The following is a 27629-nucleotide window of genomic DNA, read 5'->3' on the forward strand; positions in this document are numbered from 1 at the left end:
GCCATGACACTCAAAATTGAGCTCAGGTGCCTCCTGTTTCCACTGATCCTCCTTGAGATGTTTCTACAACTTGATTGGAGTCCACCTGTGGTAAATTCAGTTGATTGGACATGATTTGGATAGGCACACACCTGTCTATATAAGGTCCCACAGTTAACAGTGCATGTCAGAGCACAAACCAAGCAATGAAGTCCACGGAATTGTCTGTAGACCGGATTGCTAGAGCGGGCTGCTTGGCCAAACTGAAAGATCGGGGGAGAAGGGCCTTTTAGTCAGGGAGGTGACCAAGAACCTGATGGTCACTCTGACAGAACTCCAGCGTTTCTCTGTGGAGAGATGAGAACCTTCCGGAAGAACAACCATCTCTGCAGCACTCCACCAATCAGGCCTGTATGGTAGAGTGGCCAGACAGAAACCACTCCTCAGTGAAAGGCATATGACGGCCTGCCTGGAGTTTGCCAAAAGGCACCTGAAGGACTCTCAGACCATGAGAAACAAAATTCTCTTGTCTGATGAAACGAATGTTGAACTCTTTGGCAAGTGTCATGTCTGGAGGAAACCAGGCACCGCTCATCCCCTGCCCAATACCATCCCTAAAGTGAAGCATGGTGGTGGCAGCACCATGCTGTGGGGATGTTTTTCAGCAGCAGGAACTGGGAAACTAGTCAGGATCAAGGGAAAGATGAATGCAGCAATGTACAGAGACATCCTTGATGAAAACCTGGACCTAAGACTGGGGCGACGGTTCATCTTCCAACAGGACAACGACCCTAAGCACACAGCCAAGATAACAAAGGAGTGGCTACAGGACAACTCTGTGAATTCCTTGAGTGGCCCAGACTTGAACCCGATTGAACATCTCTAGAGAGATCTGAAAATGGCTGTGCACCAACAGTGCACATCCAACCTGATGGAGCTTGAGAGGTCCTGCAAAGAAGAATGGGAGAAACTGTCCAAAAATAGGTGTCGAGCTTGTAGCATCATGCTCAAAAAGACTTGAGGCTTTAATTGGGGCCAAAGGTGCTTTAACAAAGTATTGAGCAAAGGCTGTGAATACTTGTGTTTTTTTTTTATTTTGTTTTTTTAAATTTGCAAAGATTTCAAAAACTTATTTCACGTTGTCATTATGTGGTATTGTTTGTAGAATTTTGAGGAAAATAATGAATTTGATCCATTTTGGAATAAGGCTGTAACATAACAAAATGTGGAAAAGGTAAAGCACTGTGAAAACGTTCCGGATGCACTGTATAAAGTTCTCCTAATGTGGCTAAGAGAATGTTCTTCCTTTGTCATCTTGAAACAATGTGCCAATGTTTTATTGACGACATTATATAATCTGTTACCTCAACATCCTTAAAATGTTGCAGGTCAAATGTTCTCGCTTTGTGAATATGTCACATTACAAGAACGTTTTATAAAAAACATTACACCATCTCAGGCCTCAATGACATCCTTATAACGTTCTCCAAATGTGTCTGAGAGAATGTTCTTCACGTGTTATCTTGAAACATTGTAACAATGTTTTATTGACAGCATTGTATAATCTGTTACCTCAACAATATCCTTAAAACATCCTCACAATGTTGCAGGTCAAAGGTTCTAACTTTGTTATTATGTCACATTACAAGAACGTTTTATAAAAATATTCCACCATCTCAGGCCTCAATGACATCCTTATAACGTTCTCCAAATGTGTCTGAGAGAATGTTCTTTCTTTGTTATCTTGAAACATTGTTACAATGTTTTATTGAGCACATTATATAATCTGTTACCTCAACAATATCCTCAAAACATTCTTAAAATGTTGCAGGTCAAATGTTCTAGCTTTGTTATGTCACATTACAAGAACGTTTTATGAAAACATTACACCATCTCAGGCCTCAATTATGTTTTTATAACATTCTCCTGATGTGGCTGAGAGAATGTTCTTTCTTTGTTATCTTGAAACATTGTAACAATGTTTTATTGACAGCATTGTATAATCTGTTACATGAACAACATCCTTAAAATGTTGCAGGTCAAATGTTCTAGCTTTATGTCTGTCACGGTGCACACAGCAGGGAGGACACAGGAAACACGGAAACGAGGATGTAACTCAAAAACATACTTTACTAGGACATCAAGGTCAGGGCAGGACAAGGCAAGGCAGACACAGACATCAAACACCGGGGAGTAACGAGTAGACCAGACCCAATGGCACAACCCAGACAGGACTATAAATACACAAGTAAATTAACGAACACGGCTAGACACGAATAAACTACTAATGACATGACAAGGACAGGAAACAAACCAAATATGGGCACAAGAGGCAGGAACACATGACACACACACAACAGTTCTCTTACATTACTCCCCCCTCCCGAAAGGCTCGTCCCGAGCCTCAACAGTTCCATCGGGGAGGGGGGGTGGGCGCTCTGGAGGCCTCTCAGGACAGACACGGACCGGAACACAGGACAGGGACCTCCAGAGCGATACAGACAGACGGAGACATCGGAGAGCTGGACGAGACCAGCGGAGACACAGCGGAGCTGGACGAGACCAGCAGAGACACATGAGAGCTGGACGAGACCAGCGGAGACACATGAGAGCTGGACGAGACCAGCGGAGACCCAGGAGAGCTGGACGAGACCAGCGGAGACCCAGGAGGCCATGGTGGAGCCAGGGGCTCAGGTGACCATGGCGGTGCAGGGAGCACAGAAGGCCAAGGCAGATGGTCTACGGAGCCTTGGCCTCGGACCCCTCTCGGCCCGGCCCCTACAGCCGGAACCCTACTACCCCTCCCAAAAATTTCCCTGGGGATGTTGGGGGTATCAGGAGCCCTCCGGGGCTAGACACAAGTTAAAAAGACCTCGGTCACTGGTCAATACGGCGGCAGCCGGCTGCCACTACAACAACGGTGGCAGCTGGCTGGCTGACCATCCCAACGGCAGGGACCGGTGGGCTGGAGGCAGCCCCAACCGGTGTCGGGCCGAGTGACCTCGGACGGCGGGTTGGCCTTCCCCGCGAAACAGCGGGCTAGGTGAGCCGCGAACAGCGGCGTGATCTCCCGCGAACAGCGGGGTCGGTGAACCGCGGACGGCGGCGTGATACCCCGCGAACAGCGGGGTCCTTGAGCCGCGGACGGCGGCGTGATCTCCCGCGAAACGGGGGGCTGGAGTCAGCGGCGATCCGGCGGGCATTGAGTCAGTGGCGATCCGGCGGGCATTGAGTCAGTGGCGATCCGGCGGGCATTGAGTCAGCGGCGATCCGGCGGGCATTGAGTCAGCGGCGATCCGGCGGGCTTGACTCAGCGGCGATCCGGCGGGCTTGACTCAGCGGCGATCCGGCGGGCTTGACTCAGCGGCGATCCGGCGGGCTTGACTCCCGTGAACGGCAGCCTCCTCTCCAGCGACCGGCGGGCTTGGTGATCCGCGAACGGCGGCCTCATCTCCCGCGAATAGCAGGCTGGAGTGAGTGGCCGGCATGACTTCGGGGAGCCGCGGACAGTGGGTGTGCTTTCCCCACGGACCGCGGCGTGAGACCCGCGAACGGCGGGCAAAAACACCAAACACAGGAACAAAAAAAACACTAGAAAACTGGACAAAACAAAACGCGGTGAAGGGACGACGCTTACTGTACTGGTCTGGTCTTCTGTCACGGTGCACACAGCAGGGAGGACACAGGAAACACGGAAACGAGGATGTAACTCAAAAACATACTTTACTAGGACATCAAGGTCAGGGCAGGACAAGGCAAGGCAGACACAGACATCAAACACCGGGGAGTAACGAGTAGACCAGACCCAATGGCACAACCCAGACAGGACTATAAATACACAAGTAAATTAACGAACACGGCTAGACACGAATAAACTACTAATGACATGACAAGGACAGGAAACAAACCAAATATGGGCACAAGAGGCAGGAACACATGACACACACACAACAGTTCTCTTACATTGTCACAGTACAAGAATGTTTTATAAAAATATTCCACCACCTTAAGCCTCAATGATGTTCTTATAATGTTTTGCTAATGTGGCTGAGAGAATGTTCTTCACTTGTTATCTTGAAACATTGTAACAATGTTTTATTGACAGCATTGTATAATCTGTTACCTCAACAATATCCTTAAAACATCCTCACAATGTTGCAGGTCAAATGTTCTAGCTTTGTTATTATGTCACATTACAAGAACGTTTTATAAAAATATTCCACCATCTCAGGATTCAGTGATTTTTTATAATGTTTTGCTAATATGGCTGAGAGAATATTATTTCTTTGTTATCTTGAAACATTGTAACAATGTTTTACTGAGAACATTGTATAATCTGTTACCTGAACAACATCCACAAAAACATCCTTAAAATGTTGCAGGTAAAATGTTCCAGCATTGTTTACACTTAACATTATAGGAACATTATCTGAAATGAGAAACATTCTTAAAACATTTTTTGAACATTACATTCAAATGTTTTCTCTAAAACATCAACCAAACCTGTACGGAATGTTAGCCAAAGTTCTGAGAACGTTCCCTGCTAGCTGGGATACCTCTAATTTAGTTTTTCTCCATTTTCCGGGCTGCTCTCTTTAGGGCCCGATTGTGCTCATTATACCACGGTGTTGGACTCTTTTCCTTAATCTTCCTTAAGCATAAAGGAGCAACCGTATCTAAAGTGCTAGAAAAGTGACATCATCAAGTTGTTCTGAGCTATTGGATATGCTTAGGATTTGTGATAAATCAGGAGGATTATTTATAAAGTAGTCTTTTGTGGTAGAAGTGATGGTTCTACCATATTTGTAACAAGGAGTTGGCTTTACAGCTTTAGCTATATGGAATATACACGAAACTAGATAATGATCTGAGATATCATCGCTCTGCTACAATCTTTCAACACCACTGACATCAATTCCATATGACAGTATTAAATCTAGAGTATGATTTCAACAATGAGTAGGTCCTGAAACGTGTTGTTTAACAGCAATGGAGTTTAGAATGTTTATAAATGCTGATCCCAACGAATTTCTTTCATTATCAACATGGATATTAAAATCACCAGCAATTAGGACTTTATCTGCAGCCAGCACTACCTCAGATAGAAAATCAGCAAATTCTTTAATAAAGTCTGTATGGTGCCCTGGTGGCCTGTATACAGTAGCCAGTACAAAAATCACAGGGGATTTATCATTAACACTTGTTTCTTTGGATAATGTTATATGAAGCAACATTACTTCGAACAAATTAAACTTGAAACCCAATCTCTGAGAAACACTGAAAATATTGCTATAAATTGAGGCAACACCTCCCCCTTTACCTTTGGGACAAGGTTCATGTTTGTAACTGTATTCTTGGGGGATAAACTCGTTTAAAGTAATGTAGTCATCTGGTTTTAGCCAGGTTTCTGTCAAACTAAGCACATCTAGTTTATAGTCAGTGATCATATAATTTACAAAAAGTTTTTTTGTAGAAAGGGATCTATTATTCAATAAGCCAAGCTTTATCGTTTGTTTATCTGTATTATATCTGTTTTTTATTTCTTGAACATCAGTTAAATTGTTACTCTTACTTTGGTTTGGATGGTTTCTGTATTTTCTGGTTCGGGGAACAGACACAGTCTCTGTAGTGTGATATCTAGGTGAAAGAGACTCTATGTGCTGAGAATTAACTGACTTCTGTGACGTGAGGCGGCTAGCAGACGGCCGGTTTAGCCAGTCTGTCTGCTTCCTGATCTTCACACACCTCTTTAACATTATATTTAGTGATCTTCGACTGGCGAAGTCGAACATCATTAGCGCCAACATGAATAACAATCTTACTGAATTTACGTTTAGCATTAGCCAGCACTTTTAAATTTGCCAAGATGTCAGGCACTCTGGCTCCCGGTAAGCATTGGACTATTGTGGCTGGTGTTTCTATTTTCACGTTCCGTACAATAGAATCGCCAATAACCAGAGCACTTTCATCTTGTTTCTCAGTGGGTGCATCACTGAGTGGGGAGAACCTGTTTGGTGTTCTGATCGGAACGGAAGTGTGGTGTTGTGACAGCCTGCTGGACGGGGTCTACCGGAACCGAACAATGTACAGGACTTCCTGAGCTAGTCGCATCCAAAGCAGTATCTACAGCCCTCACATTCTTACTGTCCTCAACTAAAGTTTGGATGCGTGTCTCTAATTCTGAAATCTTCTCTGTCAGCCTAACTATTTCCCTGCATTTATCACATGTGAATCCCTCATCGCCGACAGAGAGAAATAAACTGTACATGTGGTAAACTGTGCAAACAACAATAGCAGGAGAAGAAGCCACTCACCGTGATTGAAGAATGATTCGCTTACCACTGTTGTTTGATGAACTGGTGAAAAACGGAGTGAGAAAAAAGAAAACAATAATAGGAGTGAATAGAAATGCAAATGGAACTGCGATTGACAAGCTAACCGGCTAACGAATGCTAACGTGCTGCACTCGCGGTTTTAAAAAGCGAATGATCAAATTAGTTTGATAGATAATACTAGAAATATGGTGGGAATTAAGTAATATATTATCACTTTAAACAACAGAGAGAGAAAGTAAGATAGAGATTCAACAGAAAAGCGAAGCTACACGGAGCTACAGTCGCAAACCTCTCAGCAGCACGACAGACAGGGGACACTTTTTTTTTCTTTTGCTGCAGTTGATACAAAATGCTGATACAATGTTGATATTTTACATCTCACATTATGCATTTGACAGATGCTATTATCTAAAGAGACATTCTTTGCTAGACATTGCCTACATTTTATTAGTTTATGCAACTGCTATAAATATATTGTAAATATATTAACATTTTACAAAAAGGTATCATTAGCCGTTGTTAGTTAATACTTAAACTAACATTTTAATAATAAGCAATAGGCCTATATTTGTTACACTATATATTAACTAACAAGTTACCTAGCCAATGTTAACAAGTTAAAACTTATTGTAAAGTGTTACCAATACATTTTATAGGTTATTCTATACTAGAAACTTCAAAATTCCAGTTACAGACCCCCTGAACAAAGTCTGACAAGAATAATGAGCAAACAAACTGTGAAAATGAGCAAAAAAACATGGGCAACGGGCAATACTAACCCAAAAGAGACCTGTGTTTCTTTGACATTACATTGTACTTTGTATTTTTTTTTTTTTCATTGTCTATTAAATATTTTACGATTCTATGCTGTAAAACTATAAAACGAAATGAAGATGTCCTTGATTTTTCCTTGTATGCATTTGTGACCAGTGGGAAAGAAATCAAAGCTGGCCAAAGTCAAGTTTAATCACTTCAACTTTTTTTATTATACAATTTGATTTTATCATAAATAAATAATCCTTTTATGACTGTTGTATTCAATCTACTTATTGATTATTCTCAGTTAGTTATTGTTTTTACAGCCTAGCAGCAGTAAAAAGTTCACCTATAACCAGGGCTGCGTTCAGCCCCCCAAAAAATGGGGCAAAACGTTTATTAAACGGAAACGGTGATGCGTTGAACACCCTGTTCTGATGATGCAAGTGTTGCAACTATGGCAGCTGAGAAGGCCACTCTATGTGTTCTTTTTGAAGAATTTTCTGTTAAATTTTCAGGTATAAATACATTTTTAATACTGCAAAATACCTCGATGTTACAGTCACTGCCCTTGCCGTCCAGAATAAAAGAGAACATCCCAATTGAGTGAAGGGATTTGTGGAAACTGTGGTTCCTAATTATTGTGATCCAACAGTTGCCTCACATTTCAGGATGAAAAGAAATTTCAGGTGAAGGATAATCCACTTCTTACCTCCGAGACTGTGTTATGATCTATATGACATTATTATTTGTATTGTGAGTATTAGGCTTATCATTATTGCTGATCACTGTTGTTGTGCTATGATATTGTAATATTTACCATTATATAATCAGAGGAGCAGAGAAGAGTTTATGAAAGTGTCACTCCACAATACAATAGCAAAATATATAAATATGTATAGTATTTGTATATTACATTAATTAGTGTCTAGCACACCTTCCTAAGGAAAGGATATGGCCCAGAAGACATCGCAATCACTATTTAGACAGACTTAAAGAAGTTCCAGATCTATAATTGTGCTCTTATTATTTCAGTCATTTTGCCTTTAATGTAAATAAACATGTGCAAATAATATACTTGTAATTAACATTAAAATAAATTCACAAGAACATTTACTTACAAATTCATCATCATCATGTTGATATGCTATGTTACTATAAAACTCTTACCGCAAACATGTCTTCTGATATCTTCAATTGTTGCGCATACCGAGCTGCAGCGGACACATATTAAATGACTTCACTTGGACCCATTGTGCGATCTGTCTCTTTAATACCACGTTATTTATATACACGTTGCTGCTGATTGGGCTGACATTTTTGACAAGAGAAAACGTATCTCAAACCCCGTTGCACACCGTTTCCAACAAACATGTCGTTCAACCCGGAAACCGTAGCAAAACGTTGGGCCTGAACGTGCCCCAGGGCCGCATTATCCTAATGGGCAACATGGGCTACAGCCCAGGGCCCCGAACAATAGGGGGCCCCCCCGAGTCAATTCTCTTTTGCATTTTATATAGGGTTGCCAACCGTTCCGTATAAAATGGAATCGTCCTGTATTTAAGGTATCAGTTTGTTCCGTATTTGCATGCATACGCCGTATGACCACCTAGTTTATACAAATAACAAATAAATTATTATTTTTCAAAAGTATTATTTGAATTGCGAACGTAGCCGCTCAAAGAAGGCTTTAAGACCAAACGGAATCCTCTGTCGCCAGTCGCTCCCACTTCACAGCGAGTGAAACTTTGTACTCTGAAAATCAGTTTGGTCGAATACAAAGACGTGATTATTGATTGTAAGCACAACATCCAGCTAGAAAACATACTATTTGTAGGCTATAGAATAACCTTCCTTTATCTGTGAAAGCTTCAAATTCTGTTTACGAGTTTAAAACTAAATTGAAAACTTATTTTCTTACCTTGGCTTTTTAAACTTTTGTAGGCTATGTTAAATTATCTTTTGAGTTTACTGATGTTTTTCTTTTTACTGGGTTTTTATTTTATTTGTACAGCACGGTCAACTGTTGTGTTTGTCGGTGCTTAATAAATACAAATACCTGAAGGAAGATATCTTTCACTATTGTAAGTTAATGTTGTTAAACAGGGAAACAAAATAATACATTTTTTAAAAAGTCTATTACTTCTAGTGCATTATAAGAAGAGCAGGAAGAAGCCGTTTTAGTGGTGAGTGATATTAATTTTATTTGCCAGGCTGTTGCTGAATTGTAAGATTATTTGGATACTTGCCTCCTATGGGATTATGACGTGCACATTGTGTTTGTTTTTATTTCAGGAGTATATCGTGCAATGATATATATATATATATATATATATATATATATATATATATATATATATATATGTTCGGTTTATAATGAATATAAACCGAACAGACCACTCAGATCATTAGGATCGAGTCAGTTAGAAATACCAAGGGTTCACACAAAACAAGGGGAGTCTGCTTTTAGCTATTATGCGGCCCGCAGTTGGAACCAGCTTCCAGAAGAGATCAGATGTGCTAAAACATTAGCCACATTTAAATCAAGACTCAAAACTCATCTGTTTAACTGTGCATTTGAATGAGCACTGTGCTATATGTCCGAACTGACTGCAATGAATTTTATGTATAATCATTTTCTTTAAATTTATTTAAATCAATTTCTATATCATTTTAAAATTCCTTGTTTTTATTATTTTTATTCCCATGTTTTTATTGATTTTTAATGTCTATTTAATTTTCTTTTATGTAAAGCACTTTGAATTACCACTGTGTATGAAACGTACTATATAAATAAACTTGCCTTGCCTTGCCTTGCCTTGCCTTGCCTTGCATCTTTATAGCCTGCAGTGTTTGATCACATTTTTTATTTTTATTGGTTTGAAACGGAAGGGGGGAGGGGTGGCCCCAAAGCTGAGTTATCCCAAGGCCCTGCAAAGGCTTAACGCGGCACTGCTTGTAACACAAAACCATGGGTTCATCATGATTTCCCATAACTCAGTGATGACTTAAGGAAATCTCATCCTCACCCTCACACAGAGAACTATTGTCAGTCTCTCAGCAGGTCTGTGAGTCTGGCTCCCTGCTGGTTCTGTGTAGCAAAGGCAGCAATGTGTACCCACTGTTTATCGCTCTGTCATTCAACTCTACTTAAAAAGCAGCACATTCTTGTCTTCTCTTTGCTCTTCCCCATCCAGTCTCACTTTCCTACACTCCAAAAAGTGATAAATTGACTTAACTTAAAAAAATTGAGGAAACCCGTTGCCTTAAAATTATCAAGTAAATAATAATTAAAAAAATTAAGTTAAGTGAATTGTCAGGTTCACTTAACTTATTTTTGTAATTATTATTATTTACTTAATAATTTTAAGGCAAGAGGTTTCTTAATTTTTTTTTAAGTCAACTTATCACTTTTTACAGTGTAGTTCCTTCAGGCTGTGCTGGTCCATTGCTTTCGAAGACCCTTGTGAGAACTATTAATCAGGAATTTAGAAGTTTGTGAACGGTAAAGGAGATGTCAAGATAGAAGAAGTGCTTAAACATTTTGCTGCTGCAAACAGATACTACAAGGGTCCATTGAGAAGACAGAACTTATTCTCATGACATTTCTGTTATTGTCCATGTTCTTAACAAAAGTTATTATAAAGTATTATCAAGAAAACCCTTAAAAAATGTATGGAAGCCTCTGGGTTGACTAACTGAGGTCTAACTGAGGGTGTCCACAGGTCGGTAAAAGCTGAAGATCCCTGGATTAGAGGATACATGAGGTCTCTAAAAAGGTTAATAAGTCTTTTTGAAGTTAAGGTTTGCAAAGGATCCGAAGAAAATAATTTATTGTAATGCCGACAAATGTTTAGGTCTATAAACTGAACTCTGTTGGATCAGTGTTTTCCAAAGTAAATCAAAACAAAATATCAGGAAAAAATAAAGAAATTAAAATAATATAAAATAAAATAAAAATATGCATATCAACAGCATTTTAAACAACATTTCAATAACTATTAAAGTTGGAAGAATAGAATAGAATAGAATAGAATAGAATAGAATAGAATAGAATAGAATAGAATTTGTGCCTTAAGAGGTAACCATTGCAACAGACTGCTGAACCATTTTCGTTGACAAACATGAACAAAAGGTAAGTATTATTTTAAATTGTATTACTTATTTGCATACTGCAAGTAAATGAGCAAAAAATAAATAAAAATACTTAGACGTTCTCTTAAAACTTTGACCCTCATGAAAGTCGTTGAATCATTTAGTTCCTATATATAAATGTAATATATTTTTAATGAGTTATTAGGACAATCCAAGATTGGGGTATTCTATAAATTGTTAGTCAGTGGCCTACTATGAAAAAATCTAGACCTACATAGGCTATGTGATTGCATTTCCAAAAACCAAATACATTAAAGTTATAAGTAAGTTATGCTAACAAATCTTTGGTGATGAAATTCACAAGTTAATATTTAATAATTGAAAATGGCAAGGTACAAATCTTGCAAGCGCTTAATTATGCGTTCCAATGTGTGCGGCGCTGAGTGTGAGTGAGTGTGTGTGTGTGTGTGTGTGTGTGTGTGTGAGAGAGAGAGAGAGAGAGAGCGAAAGATAGTGATAGAGAGCGGGCACTGTCCACAGATCAGAACATACAAGTTTTGCACAGTTTCCCCCCTTTTCTTTGTTAAATTATCATAAGCCAAAAATTATGGTTTCACATATACTGAAGTATGTGTATGGTGGTTGAAAAATGGACTGATTCTCTTTTGCACCCCGTTTTTTCTCCTTCCTTTGCCACTTGTCATTGGAACAAAGTAAGTCTAATTTTACGATGCATGCAAAATGTTTTAAATAGACAATAATTGTGACTAACTGAAAAGCTTAAGCTCCATAAATATGTTTCACTGTTTCCCACAGGCCAGTGAGTGATTTGACACAGTCCAGTGTTTCTAAAACGTGTCAAAGAGAGTCGTGAAAGGCTCAGAGTTGAACTTTTTATGCATCTTTCGAGGTTCTTTCTTTGTATCTTGGAGAGCAAGCATGGGTACGAGACCATGCATTGGGGCGACACATTCTTTCACCACAAACACACAATGCCCTATTTTTGTTTTAACCCTTTGTGGTCACAATTTTTTTTTCGTGGTAACAAATGAATATAAAACCAAATATTGTCTATAATTTTATAGACACAATATAATCAACCAACGTTATTCAGTTGTTTATTAAAAATTATATGTTTTGGACAAAATCACGAAGAAAACTAGCTGTTTGCAAGTGCCGGTCATCTAGACGGTAGACCACTTTACATCATATAGCCGCTAGCAATGTTATACAATTACAATCAAGATAGCAATGTGTGATGTGTTAAGATTTTTTTGGCATTATTTTGACACAAATGTCAATGTGATTTAGAGTGTTTCTGAGTGACTGAATAACGAAAAGAACTTTGCACCTTATGCTTGTCTTAAGTCAGAGGATAGCATCCAAGTACATCCAACGATAATACATAAAACAACATGCCTACAGTTACACATTACAAGTTTAAGTTGCTAAGATGGAAGTTAAACAGTGTTTAGATATGGTCCCGATTCCATGGTGTTTTTTTTTTTCTCCATGCCAAGTATTCCCAAATATAATGATTACATTGCAAGGGAATTTCTCCTTAAAATATACATACAGATAGCTGTACATGATATTATAAACACATAGTCAAATTCAGCAAATTTAGGTGTTTACAGAACTTTTCCATAGACCCCAATTTGTAAGCCCCTATGTTATTTCTCATAGGAATTGGACATATTTTGAGTTAACTGTGTAAAATGTACACTTTATAATAACTTACCATGCTACAGAGTTGGGCAAAATTTACAAATGAAGAATTTGGTCTCTTTCAATTAAGAAATTAACACACCACACAAAAATTTGAATTGAAATAAAGAATTTACTGGATTTTTAATTCTAAGAAATGTAATTCACAGATAATTAATTCTGGGTGTATCTATCTATCTATCTATCTATCTATCTATCTATCTATCTATCTATCTATCTATCTATCTATCTATCTATCTATCTATCTATCTATCTATCTATCTATCTATCATCTATCTATCTATCTACAGTATCTCACAGAAGTGAGTACACCCCTCACGTTTTTGTAAATATTTTATTATATCTTTTCATGTGACAACACTAAAGAAATGACACTTGTACAATGTAAAGTTGTGAGTGTACAGCTTGTATAAGAGTGTAAATTTGCTGTCCCCTCAAAATAACTCAACACACAGCCATTAATGTCTAAACCGCTGGCCACAAAAGTGAGTAAAAATCTATCTAAAGAAACATTTCTTATTATTATCAATGTTGAAAACGGTTATGCTGCTTGATATTTTTGATGAAAAGGAAGTTAAAAAGTACATTATTTGAATTATAAATCTTTTGTGACATTATAAATGTCTTTACTCTCACTTTTTATCACTTGAATACTTGCTGAACAAAACTATATATTTATTGACACCAAACGTTTAAATGGTAATGTATAATTGATATTACACACTCTTGTTTTTCATCTGCAGGAGGCTGCATGTGCGTATGTTGCACTTCTGGCAGTGTACTGGTGCACCGAAGTGCTGCCACTGGCTGTCACTGCTCTCCTGCCAGTTGTACTCTTTCCTCTCTTCAGAATCATGGAGTCTAAAAATATAGGTTTTAAGTCCTATATAAACCAAAGTCATTCTATTAGCATATCTGACATTACTTCCGTTAATGTCTCCTGCTTTAAAATATGTTTATGGCATGTTGTGTTATTCTCAGTCTTTTCTTTTTAACTATACACCACTCAATTCAATTGTATGCATTCATTATGTGTTTAACTTAAACTTTGTATCTCAAGTATCTGATGTCTGTATGACAGGTGTGCATCCAGTACCTGAAGGACACCAATATGCTGTTTCTGGGTGGACTGATGGTGGCTGTAGCTGTTGAGCACTGGAACCTACACAAGAGAATTGCACTCTGAGTGTTGCTCATTGTAGGCGTACAACCTGCTCTGTAAGCATTTCAGATCTAGTGGAAATCTTCTCATTGTTAACAGCAGTATCAGTAAGACCTCTTCTGCCTTTCTGCAGACTGATGTTGGGCTTCATGGGTGTAACGGCCTTCCTCTCCATGTGGATCAGTAACACGGCTACAACAGCCATGATGGAGCCCATCGTTCAAGCTGTGCTAGAGCAGCTCAACAGCACAGCAGAACAAGAGCAGGCCTCCACTCAAGAGATTGATGAGAAAAACTCTGAGAATCAAACTGGCACGCAGGGTGAGAAAAAGGGTCTGATGGAGGATACCTTTAGTTGAGTGAACAGGAATAGTCTTAAAGGGATAATTCACCCCAAAATGAAAATTCTGTCATTAATTACTCCGCCTTCATGTCCTTCCAAACCCATAAGACATTTGTTCATCTTCGGAACACAAGTTAAGATTTGTTTTTTTATTAAATCTGAACACTCTTTGACCCTGCATAGACAGCAACACAACTGCAAAGTTCCCAGTCCCAGAAACGTAGCAATGACATCGGTAAAACAGTCCATGTGACATTAGTGGCTAAACTTCAGTTTTGTGAAGCTACGAGAATAATTTTTGTGTGCAAAAAAAAAAAATATATGTATATATATATATATAACATAATTTATTCAGCATTTCTTCATCTCTTCCGTGATTTTGGGAAGTTCCACGATGCATGTGCTCGTTTTCCCCAGAACGTGATTAACGTAATTAGCATTGTGTACATTTAGCATGCGCGCATTTTCTCCTAAACATAAACAACGCTGATGACGTTAGGTACAATAATGTTACGATAATCTTATTTTTGTTAAAATAATTTTTATGGTTTTATATTTGTTATTTTTGAAAAATTATGTTTATGGTTTTATATTTGGTTAACAATAATAACTTGATTTTAGTACATTTACTTTTAATATTTATTTATATTTCATTTCCATTTTGTCTTTTTGATTTAGTTCAGTGTTCAGTTTAGTTGTTCATGGTCTAAGTTGGTAAAGTTTTTATTTTTATTATGTTAGGTTTGTATATTATTATTGGTTATATCAGTTCATTGGTATCATTTAAAAACTATTTAACACTATGGTTTAAGGCTATCTAATGGAGTTTTCATGTTTTATGCAGGCTGGTTGTAAGGTTTCAAGTTTTATAATATGCCATGCATGTACCAAAACTATATAACTATATAACACTTAATGGAAAGTAACTTTCTGTTTTATTGTACACAGTGACTCTGAATGGCCACAGCTTCTCAATGGAATTTGACATGGAAGAGCATTCTCCAGATGCAGAGGAAAGATTAAAGATGTGTAAACGTTATGCGTGTGCTATGCAGCTAGCATTGGTGGGACAGCCACCCTCACAGGCACGGGACCAAACCTTGTTCTTATGGGACAGATGAGCCAGTAGGTACCTTACATTACAGTTTTTCTCCTAAGCATGAGAGAAATGTACCGTATTGCACAAGAATGTACCTTTTGCTTACTTTTCCGAGCACCGTCTTTCGGATGAGACATTAAACCGAGGTCCTGACTCTCTGTGGTCATCCCATGGCACTTCGTGTAAACAGTAGGGGTGTAACCCCGGTGTCCTGGCCAAATTCCCTCAACTGGCCTCAATCATGGCCTCCTAATAATCCCCATACACTTGATTGGCTCTATGACTCTCTCTCCTCTCCACCTGTAGCTGGTGTGTGGTGAGCACACTGATGCCGTTGTACTGTGGCTGCCGTCGCATCATCCAAGTGGATGCTGCACACTGGTGGTGGTTGAGGAGAGACCCCCCCACATGATTGTAAAGCGCTTTGGGTGTACAGCAATACACAATAAAGCGCTATATAAAATGCATCATTCATTCTTTTGTATTAGTCAAGTCAAGTCTGCTTTATTGTCAATTCTTTCGCATGTACGTCACATACATACAGAGAATTGAAATTGCGTTACTCTCAGACCCTTGGTGCATACAGTTAACATTAAACACGTTCAAATACAGATAATACAGTTTAAACATATGTACATACAACCATACAGCTATACAAATGAGGACATTGTAGAAAAATAAAGAAATAGATAAAGTGGCATAAGGCGCATGGCAGAATAGATAGAGTGCAAACCAGTTCAATAAAAACAAAACTGTGCAGATATATTTGTAGTGCAAAAAGAGCTTATCAATCTGAGGACATTGTAGAAAAATCAAAAAAGAGATAGCATATTAGCATATTAAATCAACATTTGTTTGTCCTACAGACTGTTCCCAGACAACCCGACATCATAAACTTTGCATCATGGTTTGGGCTCATCACAAATAGCTTTTCCACAAGTTTAAGGAAAAACTAATATAAGGTGCATAGTGTCATGCACACAAGTACAAATCACCATAAGAAACATGACTCCAAAATAATGCAATAAACATTAATTTAATGCCATAATATAAGATGATATATATTTAATATAAACATAATAATAATAATAATCAATAATAATAAAGACATAATAATATTTAATATAATATTTAATTATATACCCTGCACTCTGGGAATGTAAACTATTTTTTTTTTTTTTGCAAATTATAAGATTTCTATTCTATTCTACTTCTAATAAATAAATTAATTAATCAATTAATTAAAGAGTACATTTAACAGTATTTTCCGGTAAAATTACTTAAAATGTTCTGTTTTGTTAAACATAACATTCTCATGTTTTGCAAAGTAGCATCACTTTGTATCAAACCCTACTTATTGCTGGTTGTAATAAAAGGCAATTATATTTCATGCAAAATGTCACTGCGAAATGAAATATCAGATGTCCTCTGATAGCGTTTTAGGCTAAACAAACCCCAAATATTTTCTATTTTTATCCTCAAACACTTTACAAAAACATGACAAAGAGACATAAGGTTGAGAAAACAAAAATGAGGCAAAATGCCTCTAAAATTTAACAAAGTAATAGAAACTTCAACTATTGATGTACCATACAGCTTGAACCATTGCTTAACACAAACAACGTGTTCTCCTATTATCAGTTGTGGCGTGTTCGTATTTGTAGGTCAAATGTCCAGCAACAATGTGAATGGAGTTCCCTTCCAGGAACTTCGAGCTACGTCCGAAGACGCTATGGGAACGCCATCAGCGTAACCGGCGCTCTGAATATTTTATACAACAGTCTAATGGATGGGCGAGGCGTCACAGGCGGGGTGACGTCACGACCAGGAAGTATATAAGCACGTGCAGCGGAGCCCGCGTCAGCTTTCTGTCATTCAGCAAGCGCTCTGTGTGTTGTCAGTCTGATTTTTTGTCTTGGGAGTCTTATTTAGTGTTGTCTGTCCTAAAAAGATGCCTAAAGCAAAGGCCAAGACAATGGGCGATCCCAGATCACGTTTCAGGTTGTGTGTTAGTCCCTGCTCTCGCTACATCACGAGTGGGGACACACACAACCTGTGCGTGGTCTGCCTGGGTGCGGAGCATGCGGCGTCGGCTCTCGAGGGAGCCGATTGCTTGCACTGTGAGCGGCTCTCGCTGCGCACACTCCGCACCCGGAGGGCTCTCTTCGAGGAGGGAGCCTTCGTGAGCGTCCCACGCGGTGCTGGTCCCGCTGCTGCCGAGGCAGAGCGGCGGCTGCACTCGTGGGGCTCACAGGCTGATCTGGCTGGCGAGAGTGAGACGGGCATGTCCCTATCTCCTCCCGTATCCGCCAGATCTGGCGTCCCGTCTCTCGGGGAAGCGGTTCCTTCCCCCCGAGATGAGGACTCAGCGCTTCGTCTCTCTTCCTCCGAGGAGGTTGACGTGACGAGCGTTGACGAGGTTTCGCCGCCTCTCTCGCCCCAATATGAGGAGTTACTAGAGGTGGTGACTCGGGCAGTGGCCAAGCTCGACATCAGTTGGCCCCCCGAGAAAGCAACTGTGCCGCAGTCCAGCTTGCTGGACGAGCGCTTTCTGCGCTCGCGGCCACCACCTCTACGCAGGAGCCTGCCGTTTTTCCCCGATCTCCACACCGAGGTGTCGAGATCGTGGGTTAAACCGTATTCATCCCGCCCTTTCGTTCCCGCTTCTGATTACTACGGTAATGTGCGGGAATTGGATGGGCGTGGATACAGGGCGATGCCCCGGATCGAACAGACGCTTGCGAGCTATCTGTCTCCGTCCGCGGCGTCGTCCTTGAAGGCTCCCACTCTGCCCACTAAGCCTCTGCGCACCACATCATCATTAGTGGGCAGGGGGTATGCGGCAGCAGGACAGGCTGGTGCGTGTCTGCACACGATGGCCGTGTTGCAGGCGTACCAGGCCGAACTGCTGAAGGAGTTAGATGAGTTCGGGGATATCAGAGCTGATGATATTCTAGAGCTCAGGAGAACCGCCGATTTGGCTCTCCGCGCCACCAAAGAGTCGGCCCGCGCTATTGGCCGCTCTATGTCAGATTTGGTGGCAGCGGAGAGACATTTGTGGCTGACCCTGTCCGACATCAAAGAGAAGGACAGGGTCTGCCTCCTGGACGCCCCACTGCAGCCTTCTGGCCTGTTCGGCGACGCTGTGAGCACTGTCGTCGACAGGTTTCAGGAGGCCCGTAAGCAAGCAGAGGCGTTCCGGCGGTTCCTCCCCCGTCGCTCTCTAACTCTGGAGGCTGCTGGGCGGGAGCAGCCTCCTCCGCATACCAGCTCCTCACATAGGGCTGCGCAGAAAGAGAGCGTCGCCTCTCGTGCTCCCCCGAGGCGGAGCCAAGGGCAGCGGCGCTCCGCGCCGGGGACTTCGAGGCCAAAGACAGACCTGAGGGATGTCTTGTCGGCCAAGAGGTCCTCGACGAAGAAGTCCTGATGGGCGAGCCCCAGGACTTCGGAGGGCGGCCCCTACTGGGGTGGAGCGGCTTACACCGCGGCACACGGTGACCGTCTCCCCTCGGTGCCCTCCGGGGATTTGTCTGTCAACCCTGCAGCTCCAGGGCACAGCAGGTCCCAGCGAGTGGTACTCTCAGGTTCTTCCGCCTGTGATTTCAGCGGGCCTGAGAAACTCGCCTCAGCCGCAAGATCATGCGTCTCCTGCCGGTGCGCCGCAGCGAGACAGCGGTCTGGCCGCTTCTCTGACACCAGAGGTCAGTCTCGAGAGACTGATTCCCTTAGTAGATCATTTGGCAGCTTGGCAGCGGCTGCCGAATGTGTCTCCTTGGGTCCTGCGGACGGTAGAGGCTGGCTATTCCATCCAGTTCGATGGGCCACCTCCGCTGTTCAACGGGGTTTGCGTGACTACGGTCCGCCCCGAGCAGGCTCTGGTCTTGGAACAGGAAGTCGGTACTTTGCTGAGAAAGGAAGCCATCGAGTTGGTTCCACCTCACGAAGTCCACACCGGCCTCTACAGCCGGTACTTCATTGTTCCAAAGAAGGATGGGGGGCTGAGGCCCATACTGGATTTGCGTCTCCTGAACCGCTCAGTCAGTTCGCTGAAGTTCAAGATGTTGACGGTCAAACAGATCGTGTCTCAAATCAGGTCCGAGGACTGGTTTGTCACGATAGACCTCAAAGACGCCTATTTCCATGTGTCCATCCTTCCTGCTCACAGGAAGTTCCTGAGGTTCGCTTTTGGGGGCAAAGCGTACCAGTATCGGGTTCTTCCCTTCGGCCTAGCACTCTCACCCCGCACTTTCACCAAGTGTGTGGATGCCCACATGAAAGACTTGGGGTTAAGACTAAACGCCAGGAAGAGTGTGCTTTCTCCAGCTCAGAGAACCACTTATCTAGGTGTAGTGTGGGATTCGACCACGATGCAGGCGCGGTTATCCCCTGCTCGGATCGAGTCGATCCTCACGGCAGTCAAGAGAGTGCGAGAGGGCCAGCCATTCACTGTCAAGCAGTTTCAGAGGCTGCTCGGGCTCATGGCAGCTGCGTCCAGCGTAATTCCTTCTGGCCTGCTGTACATGAGGCCCCTACAGTGGTGGCTCAAGAACAAGGGGGTCTCCCTGAGGGGAGACTTGCTCCGCGCTGTCAAAGTGTCACGGCGCTGCATCCGTGCCTTAGACATGTGGAGGAAACCCTGGTTCTTGTCTCAGGGCCCGGTGCTGGGAGCTCCTTGTCGCCGCGTCTCGCTAGCGACGGACGCCTCCCTCGCCGGTTGGGGTGCGGTCATGAGTGGCCACCCTGCCTGCGGTCTGTGGAGTGGTCGCCACCTGGCGTGGCATATCAACTGACTAGAGATCCTAGCTGTGTTCCGTGCTCTCAAGCACTTCCTCCCGGACCTAAGAGGTCACCACGTGCTGGTGCGCACCGACAGCACGGCAGTGGTCTCTTATATCAACCACCAAGGTGGTCTGCGGTCGCGCCCCTTGTACAAGCTGGCACACCAGATCCTTGTGTGGTCCCAGGGCAAGCTCCTATCAGTGAGAGCTGTGCACATTCCTGGGCATCTCAATGTGGGAGCAGACGTCCTGTCGAGACAGGGGCCGAGGCCCGGGGAATGGATGCTTCACCCCGAGGTGGTGAAGCAGATTTGGAAGGTTTTTGGCCAGGCACAGGTGGACCTCTTCGCCACTCGAGAGTCAGCGCAATGTCCCCTCTGGTTCTCTCTAGCTCCTCCAGCTCCTCTGGGGCTGGATGCTATGGTACAGACGTGGCCGAGGCTCCGTCTGTACGCCTTCCCCCCGATCGCTCTGCTCCCGGGAGTTTTGGCGAGAGTGCGCCGGGACGCGGTAAGCCTACTGTTAGTAGCGCCGTTCTGGCCGGGCCAAGTATGGTTCTCGGACCTGATTTCGCTCCTCGACGGCGCCCCGTGGCCGGTGCCGATCAGGAGCGATCTCCTCTCACAGGCCGGGGGCACCTTTGTGCACCCCCGCCCGGAGATGTGGAAGCTGTGGGTATGGCCCCTGAGGGGGCGCAACTCGTAGCTTCCGGTCTGTCAACCGAGGTTGTCGAGACCCTCCTCCAATCCAAAGCTCCCTCCACGAGGAAACTGTACGCCTTGAAGTGGAAACTCTTCACTTCTTGGTGCGGGGACCGCCAGCTCGACCCAGTCAACTGCCCGATCCGCGCAGTTCTGGAGTTCCTGCAGGCCCGTTTCTCCGCAGGGTTAACCCACTCCACTATTAAGGTCTACGTGGCAGCTATCTCGTCGTACCACGCCCTTATCGGTGGCCAGTCAGTGGGCAGACACCCCCTGGTTACACGTTTCCTCCGCGGTGCGCTGAGGCTGAGGCCTCCTGTACGACCCCGTGTCCCCACGTGGGACCTGGCTGTGGTACTAGAGGCTATGGGCAGCGCACCCTTTGAGCCTCTCGGGGAGATAACTGATAGACTCCTCACGATCAAGACCGTCTTCCTGCTGGCTATCACCTCTCTGAGGAGGGTGAGTGACCTCCAGGCCCTATCTGTGGCCCCTTCGCATATCGACTTTGCGCCCGGTTCGGCGAAAGTCTTCCTCTACCCCCGTGCGGGGTACATACCGAAGGTTCTGACGGTCGTACCACAGCCGGTCGTACTCCAGGCCTTCTGTCCTCCTCCCTTCAGGGAGCCCGACCAGGAAAGGCACAACTGTGTGTATCCAGTGCGAGCACTGGACGCATACATCCACAGAGCTGCCCTGTGGAGAAAGACGGACCAATTGCTCGTGTGCTTTGGTCCGCCTAAGAGGGGTCTTCCAGCTTCGAAGCCCACTCTTAGCAGGTGGATAGTGGATGCCATCAATCTGGCGTACGAGACCTCTGAGCGTCCCCCGCCGCTGGGAGTCAGAGCGCACTCTACCCGAGGTGTGGCAGCCTCCAAGGCCTTCTGGGCAGGTGTCTCAGTCCAAGACATCTGCAACGCTGCTGGGTGGTCCACGCCCCTGACATTCGCCAGGTTTTACAACCTCGACATCAGAGCCACTCCAGGCTCCTCCGTCCTTTCAGCCTGACACCAGGCAGGGACTTGTCAGTCTGGCGGCGTTGGTATTGCGTTCCCATAGCGTCTTCGGACGTAGCTCGAAGTTCCTGGAAGGGAACGTACCAGGTTACGTATGTAACCCAGGTTCCCTGAAGGGAACGAGAGCTACGTCCCGTGCCACACTTCCGGCATCCCTGCCAGCGCTTGCTTCATGACTTGAAGCTGACGCGGGCTCCGCCGCACGTGCTTATATACTTCCTGGTCGTGACATCACCCCGCCTGTGACGCCTCGCCCATCCATTAGACTGTTGTATAAAATATTCAGAGCGCCGGTTACGCTGATGGCGTTCCCATAGCGTCTTCGGACGTAGCTCTCGTTCCCTTCAGGGAACCTGGGTTACATACGTAACCTGGTACGTTTCCCCACATTGCAAACAGCATTTGTGTACATTTCCTGATGCTGGTCACAAAAGAGATTGAGGATTTAAAACTGTGAAAACACTGAGATTCACTCTGGATGAAAGGTCTAAACCAAAAGTGGCCATACTCCAACTTTGCTGACATGGAAGGTGACACAGCAGAAGATGCCATGGTGTATTATCCTCCTGCTAGGGGGAGGCTTTGCCCTGGCTAAGGGCAGTGAGGTACAACAAATGTTTTTTTGTTTGAATCAAGTCAACCCTATTTTTAAAAGGAATGAAAGATTTATTAGTTTATCTGACATCAGTAATATACTAACTAGACACATACTAACAAGTTGCGTAATTGTGAAAAGGTTTTTCACACATTTATTTATAAGCACAATTTCTTTATCTGTTAATCTCTCACTGGGTTTCATCTTTCTTGCTGTGCAGTTGGCACATCCTACCCTCTTCTCATGAATAAGCCTATACAAGGGAGCCTGTGAATGGAGGGATTTGTAGGGAGCTAAAGCTGAAGTGGCTCATATGGGAGAACCATGGAGATGAGCCATTGTTGTCGGGTTGAGGGAGGAAGAATGAGAAAGAACAGGCATTGGGGGAAAGGGCTTTTAACTTCACTTGCTAATTCACCCATTGCTGGAGGCAGATAAGCAGACACTGTTTTATGTGCCAGCTATGTATATTCCTCCCTCTGTTACCTGTAACACAATTGAGGTTTGAGAACTTTGTTTCAGCTTTGAGTCAGATCACTGTAGAAAGTAGAAAGTTTTGATGGTTTGAAAATGTAAAAAAAAGAAAGAAAAAAAAGGAAAATATCGGAATATTTACTTACCCTCAAGCCCTCCAAGTTGTAGACGAGTTCTTCATCAGAACAGATTTGGGGAAATTTAGCATTACATCAGTTGCTCACCAATGAATCCTCTGCAGTGAATGGGTGCCGTCAGAATGCCAAACAGCTGATAAAAGCATCACAATAATCCACAAGTAATCAACAAGACAAAAAAAAATTGTCGAGTGAAAATCAGGACATTTTTAACTAGCTTCTTCATTGAACAATTTGTGTTGATTATTGTGAGGCTTTTATCAGCTGTTTGGACTGCTTGGACTATTCTGTCGGCATCCATTCAGTACATCAGATCCATTGGTGAGCAAGTGATGCAATGCTAAATTGTTTCAAATCTTTTCCAATTAAGAAAGAAACTCATAAAAAACAAACAAAAAAAAACATATCTTTAAATTCACTTCAATATATAGTATGTTTCAATAAAAGAAGCTGGTTTAACAGTATATTGTTTTGTTTTATTAGTCCCAGTCAGGGACGGATTATGACGCAGAAGTGCCCTGGGCACGGATTGATTATAGACCCCCTCAGTTGAAATTGCGGCCGTTTTTCTTAAGTTCAAATAGCAATGGATTTTATCTACACTAAGTGAAAATAGCAGTATTTTTAGCGATATGTTATTTACACATAGTGTAAATATAATCTATGGCTATTTGCACTTAGTTACAATAGCAGGATGTTCTGCTATTTATACTACTTGTTGCAAAATAGTGGCAATTGCACTTCAGTATTGTATTACATTATAAAACAGTATGCAATAATAACATATTGAGTGTAAGTTATCATTTTAATTCAGATTATTAAATGGATGCCACCTTATTGATACAATAAAGCCCTCCCGACATGTACCCTAACCCTACCTGATACTTAATTTTCAACTTTTTGGTTATTTCTTAAATTTTTATTAAAAATAAATGCCTTTACGATGTGATATGAGATTTGAAAAGGGAGAAAAAAAGTTAGGCAAAAGGCAGGTTCGAACCCTTGTCGATCGCATCAAAAATACAACAGTACACGCTTTACCATCTGTGCCACTGAGATTTATATCAGCTTTTTATAGTCTTGACAGTCCCAATCACACTTGGTGGGCGTAATTATTGTAAATAGCCTCTGCCAAAAGGTGGGCTATTTGCACTGTGTAAATAGACACTCCGTTTACATTATCAAAGAACATTATCATTGACTTAGCCAGAATTAAAGCACTCTCAAAAACTTCCATTAATCACTGAAGTTGCTTACATTGTGAAATTAATATATTGCTTACATCGTACTTCTGCGCTTTGTTGTTTCTGATGAGAGAAATCGGCAGAGAGCAGAATTCATTCAGGGAGCGCGCGCACTGAACAAAACAGCTGTTTCAGCGATGACTCATCTGGACACCTCTTATTGGCCATTACTCATAAATTCAACAGAATCATGTGTGATTGGTTATAATGCGCAGTACTGTAGAAAAACACAGATGTCTCTGGCTCCGTGCCAGCCAGCGAAGTTGAGCGAACGCAGATTTTAGTATAGCAGCTGATGATGTGCAGCACTGAATGATCTAATCACACCGGTGTGATTGTTTATTAAATATAAAAAATATTCTTCGGCTATTTTTTATTTTTTTGTCTTTTGGAAGCTGCATTCAAAATCCCCTTGCCTCAAAAATCTGAGGGGGCACGGTTGAAATCGCGTTCTGGGAGTAGCGGTATTTCGGCTGGGCCCCCCTCTGGTCCAGTGCCCTGGGCACTGTCACGAATCCTGACCATGCTCTCCCGGTTAACCCCCACTAGAGGTCCCCCGTTCACCACAGTGACTATTTTCACTCACAAGCACATTGGACTCCATTTCCCACCATCCATTGCACTCCCTAATCACGCACAGCTGTTCTCAATTATCACACCCACACCTGATCACCATTTCACAATCACCACCACTCACTACTTAAGCCTGGGACTTGCTCTTGCACACGGCCGAGTATTGTTAGCCTGCTACCTTACAAAGCGTTCTTAGTTTTCATAGTCTTGCCTTGCCTTGTTTTCCTTTCCGTGTCTGACCCTGCCCGTGTTTCCTGGATTTACCCTTAGCCTCTGCCGTTTGGACTCTGTTCGCTCCCCGTTTGGATTATTGCTCTCGACTCTGGATTATCTCTCTGCCTTGCCCCTTTGGATGCTGATCGTTGACCCGCGCTTGCTCCACGGATTGCTCTGTCTTGCCTCCACCATACCTGTTTGCCGATCTCTGACCCTGCCTGTCTTGACCATGTTGTTTAATAAAGCTTTGCACATGGATCCGCACGTCTCACGTCTCGTCAGCCCCGTAACAGGCACGTTCCCAGTAGGCCCGTGCGTTAATCCGTCCCTGGTCCCAGTCAGTATAGGTGTCAATCCTCTGTATGTTATGATTGTCGAAGAGTTTTATTAATCAAAATACAAATTACAAGTGTAATCAATGTGAAAACAGCCATTTATGTATCAAGTTATGCTACTATTATAAAATTGTATCTGCCTGCATGTGTAGAGGCCTGCAGAAGAATGGAATGTGCAGACGTATGGTGTAAGGTAAAGCTGCACATCCTGTTTTGACATGATAGGGTCTCTTCCTTTAACGTAACATAAATTGGGGCCTATTGTCTGCTCTAGGAAACAGATGGAGACTGTTAAGCAATAACGGTATAGGAAATGTATAGACAGATGGAGACTGTTTCCTAACAACAATAACGGTATAGGAAATGTATAGAACACGCCTTAGGGGCAGAGCTTGTATTTAAGCACGAATTAACAGACAGTCGGGAGATTTCGCTGCAGCGTCTCTCGGTTTTATTGTCTCTGATAATAAAATCTAAATTCTGGCATCAAAACCCCAAGACTCTGAAAATGATTTCTCAGAGCACTGGCAGAAACCACCACAAATTGGCGTCACGAACAGGATGGAAAGGAGCAGAGGGTGAAAGACCACGTTTGGGCTTACTTGACGAGCAACACAAATTAAGTGGCCACTAAAAAGGTAGGCAGTTTATGCTTATATAATTAGTTTGTGTTGTTTGCCAGTTTGCCCTTGGTGGTAAAAACTCTTAAAAATTGCTCTTCCAAATTTAAAGAACAAAAAGAAAGAAAGGGGGGTTTTGATTCCAGAATAAATAATTGCATGCACAGATCTGTTTTACTGTTAAGAGGGCCTTTGATGGATAGCAGTGAATTAGGGCAGATTGTGTATGCAAAAATCTGTGTTTACTGTCAAGAGGGCCTTGATGGATGACGTAAACGTTAAGCAGATATACATTGCATGCAATGGTCTGTGTTTATTGTTAAGTGGGCCTTTGATGGATAACATTAAACGTTAAGCAGATAAAGTATAGGAAAGCGCGCAAAGTCCTGCGGATACTGCTCTATATGTTATAAAATATATAGAGGTCTGTACGGGTAGGCAAAAATTCCTGCAGGATTCTACTTTTTTATTGTGTTGAGGAAGTGTATCAGTGAAAGAGGAAGTATCTGACAGGTCGCTCAGGAAGAGTGTAAGCGTAGTGTATTCTAATGTATGTGTCATTATCTGTGTCTGTCTTAGTGTATTTGTGACTATAAGTGTGGCTGTATAAGAAAATAAGCTCTGAATTTGGTGGACAAAAGCCGTGCACCCCTCCTGGACCATCACGTGAGTGTGGTCAGGCAACAGAGATGGGCGCGGCTGGTGTTACGCTAGGAAAGAGAATATATGAATGAATATATGAGCCCTATAAATAAAGGGACTAGATGGAGTGAGTGTGTTTAGGAGAATTGTTTCAATAAAGATTGGATCAAGATTGGCATTGTAGATTTTTCGTACACATTTGAAAGGATATGTTGTGGGATTAAGATAGGGAGAATATTTAGGAAACTTTAAAAGACTAATGCTGTTCAGACAGTAGAATAAAATAGAGGTATATGTTCTATGTTAAATAATTAAATTGTAATAATTAACATCTAATTTGAATTGTTGATAAAAGGATTTTTAGAACAGTAACAAAGAATGTCTAAGTGATTGGTTGGCACTTTTGGACACTAAGTGATAAAAAATAGTATGAAAACAATTTATAGTATGAAGTCACTCTATATTGAAAATGTGCAAGGGTTATAATAATTACCAGGCCTAAAAGTGCATGATACTGAAGGAAATAGAAGAAAGTGATCAAATAATAATTTAAGAAGGGTGGAGAATATATTATTTGAAAAAATAATAATAAATTGAATTGTTGTATAAAATATAGATTGAGCTTTAAATATAGGATTTTCATATTATAGGAAAAATGATGGCAGCCACTCCGGTGTAAATGCTAGGATTAAAATATCCAGTGTGTAAAGAGCTGATACACAAGCTCTCAAACAAATGGCAGCTGAGAACCAAACAAATGACAAAATGGCCAAATGAAGGGACATTTGATGTATCATTGTG

At 42.4% G+C, this 27629-nt stretch overlaps 1 pseudogene across 1 annotated transcript; it reads left to right on the plus strand.

The window, feature by feature from the left end:
* Positions 1-436: 436 nt before the first annotated feature.
* LOC306855589 (Na(+)/citrate cotransporter-like) lies at positions 437-22834 on the plus strand (annotated as a pseudogene). Its single transcript has 9 exons — positions 437-608; positions 11794-11878; positions 13637-13762; positions 13975-14111; positions 14189-14376; positions 15347-15523; positions 16364-16410; positions 22492-22597; positions 22808-22834. The product of its transcript is annotated as a Na(+)/citrate cotransporter-like (transcript).
* Positions 22835-27629: the final 4795 nt, after the last annotated feature.

Source organism: Barbus barbus, assembly GCF_936440315.1.
Source record: "Barbus barbus genome assembly, chromosome: 36".
Taxonomy (NCBI): Eukaryota; Metazoa; Chordata; class Actinopteri; order Cypriniformes; family Cyprinidae; genus Barbus; species Barbus barbus.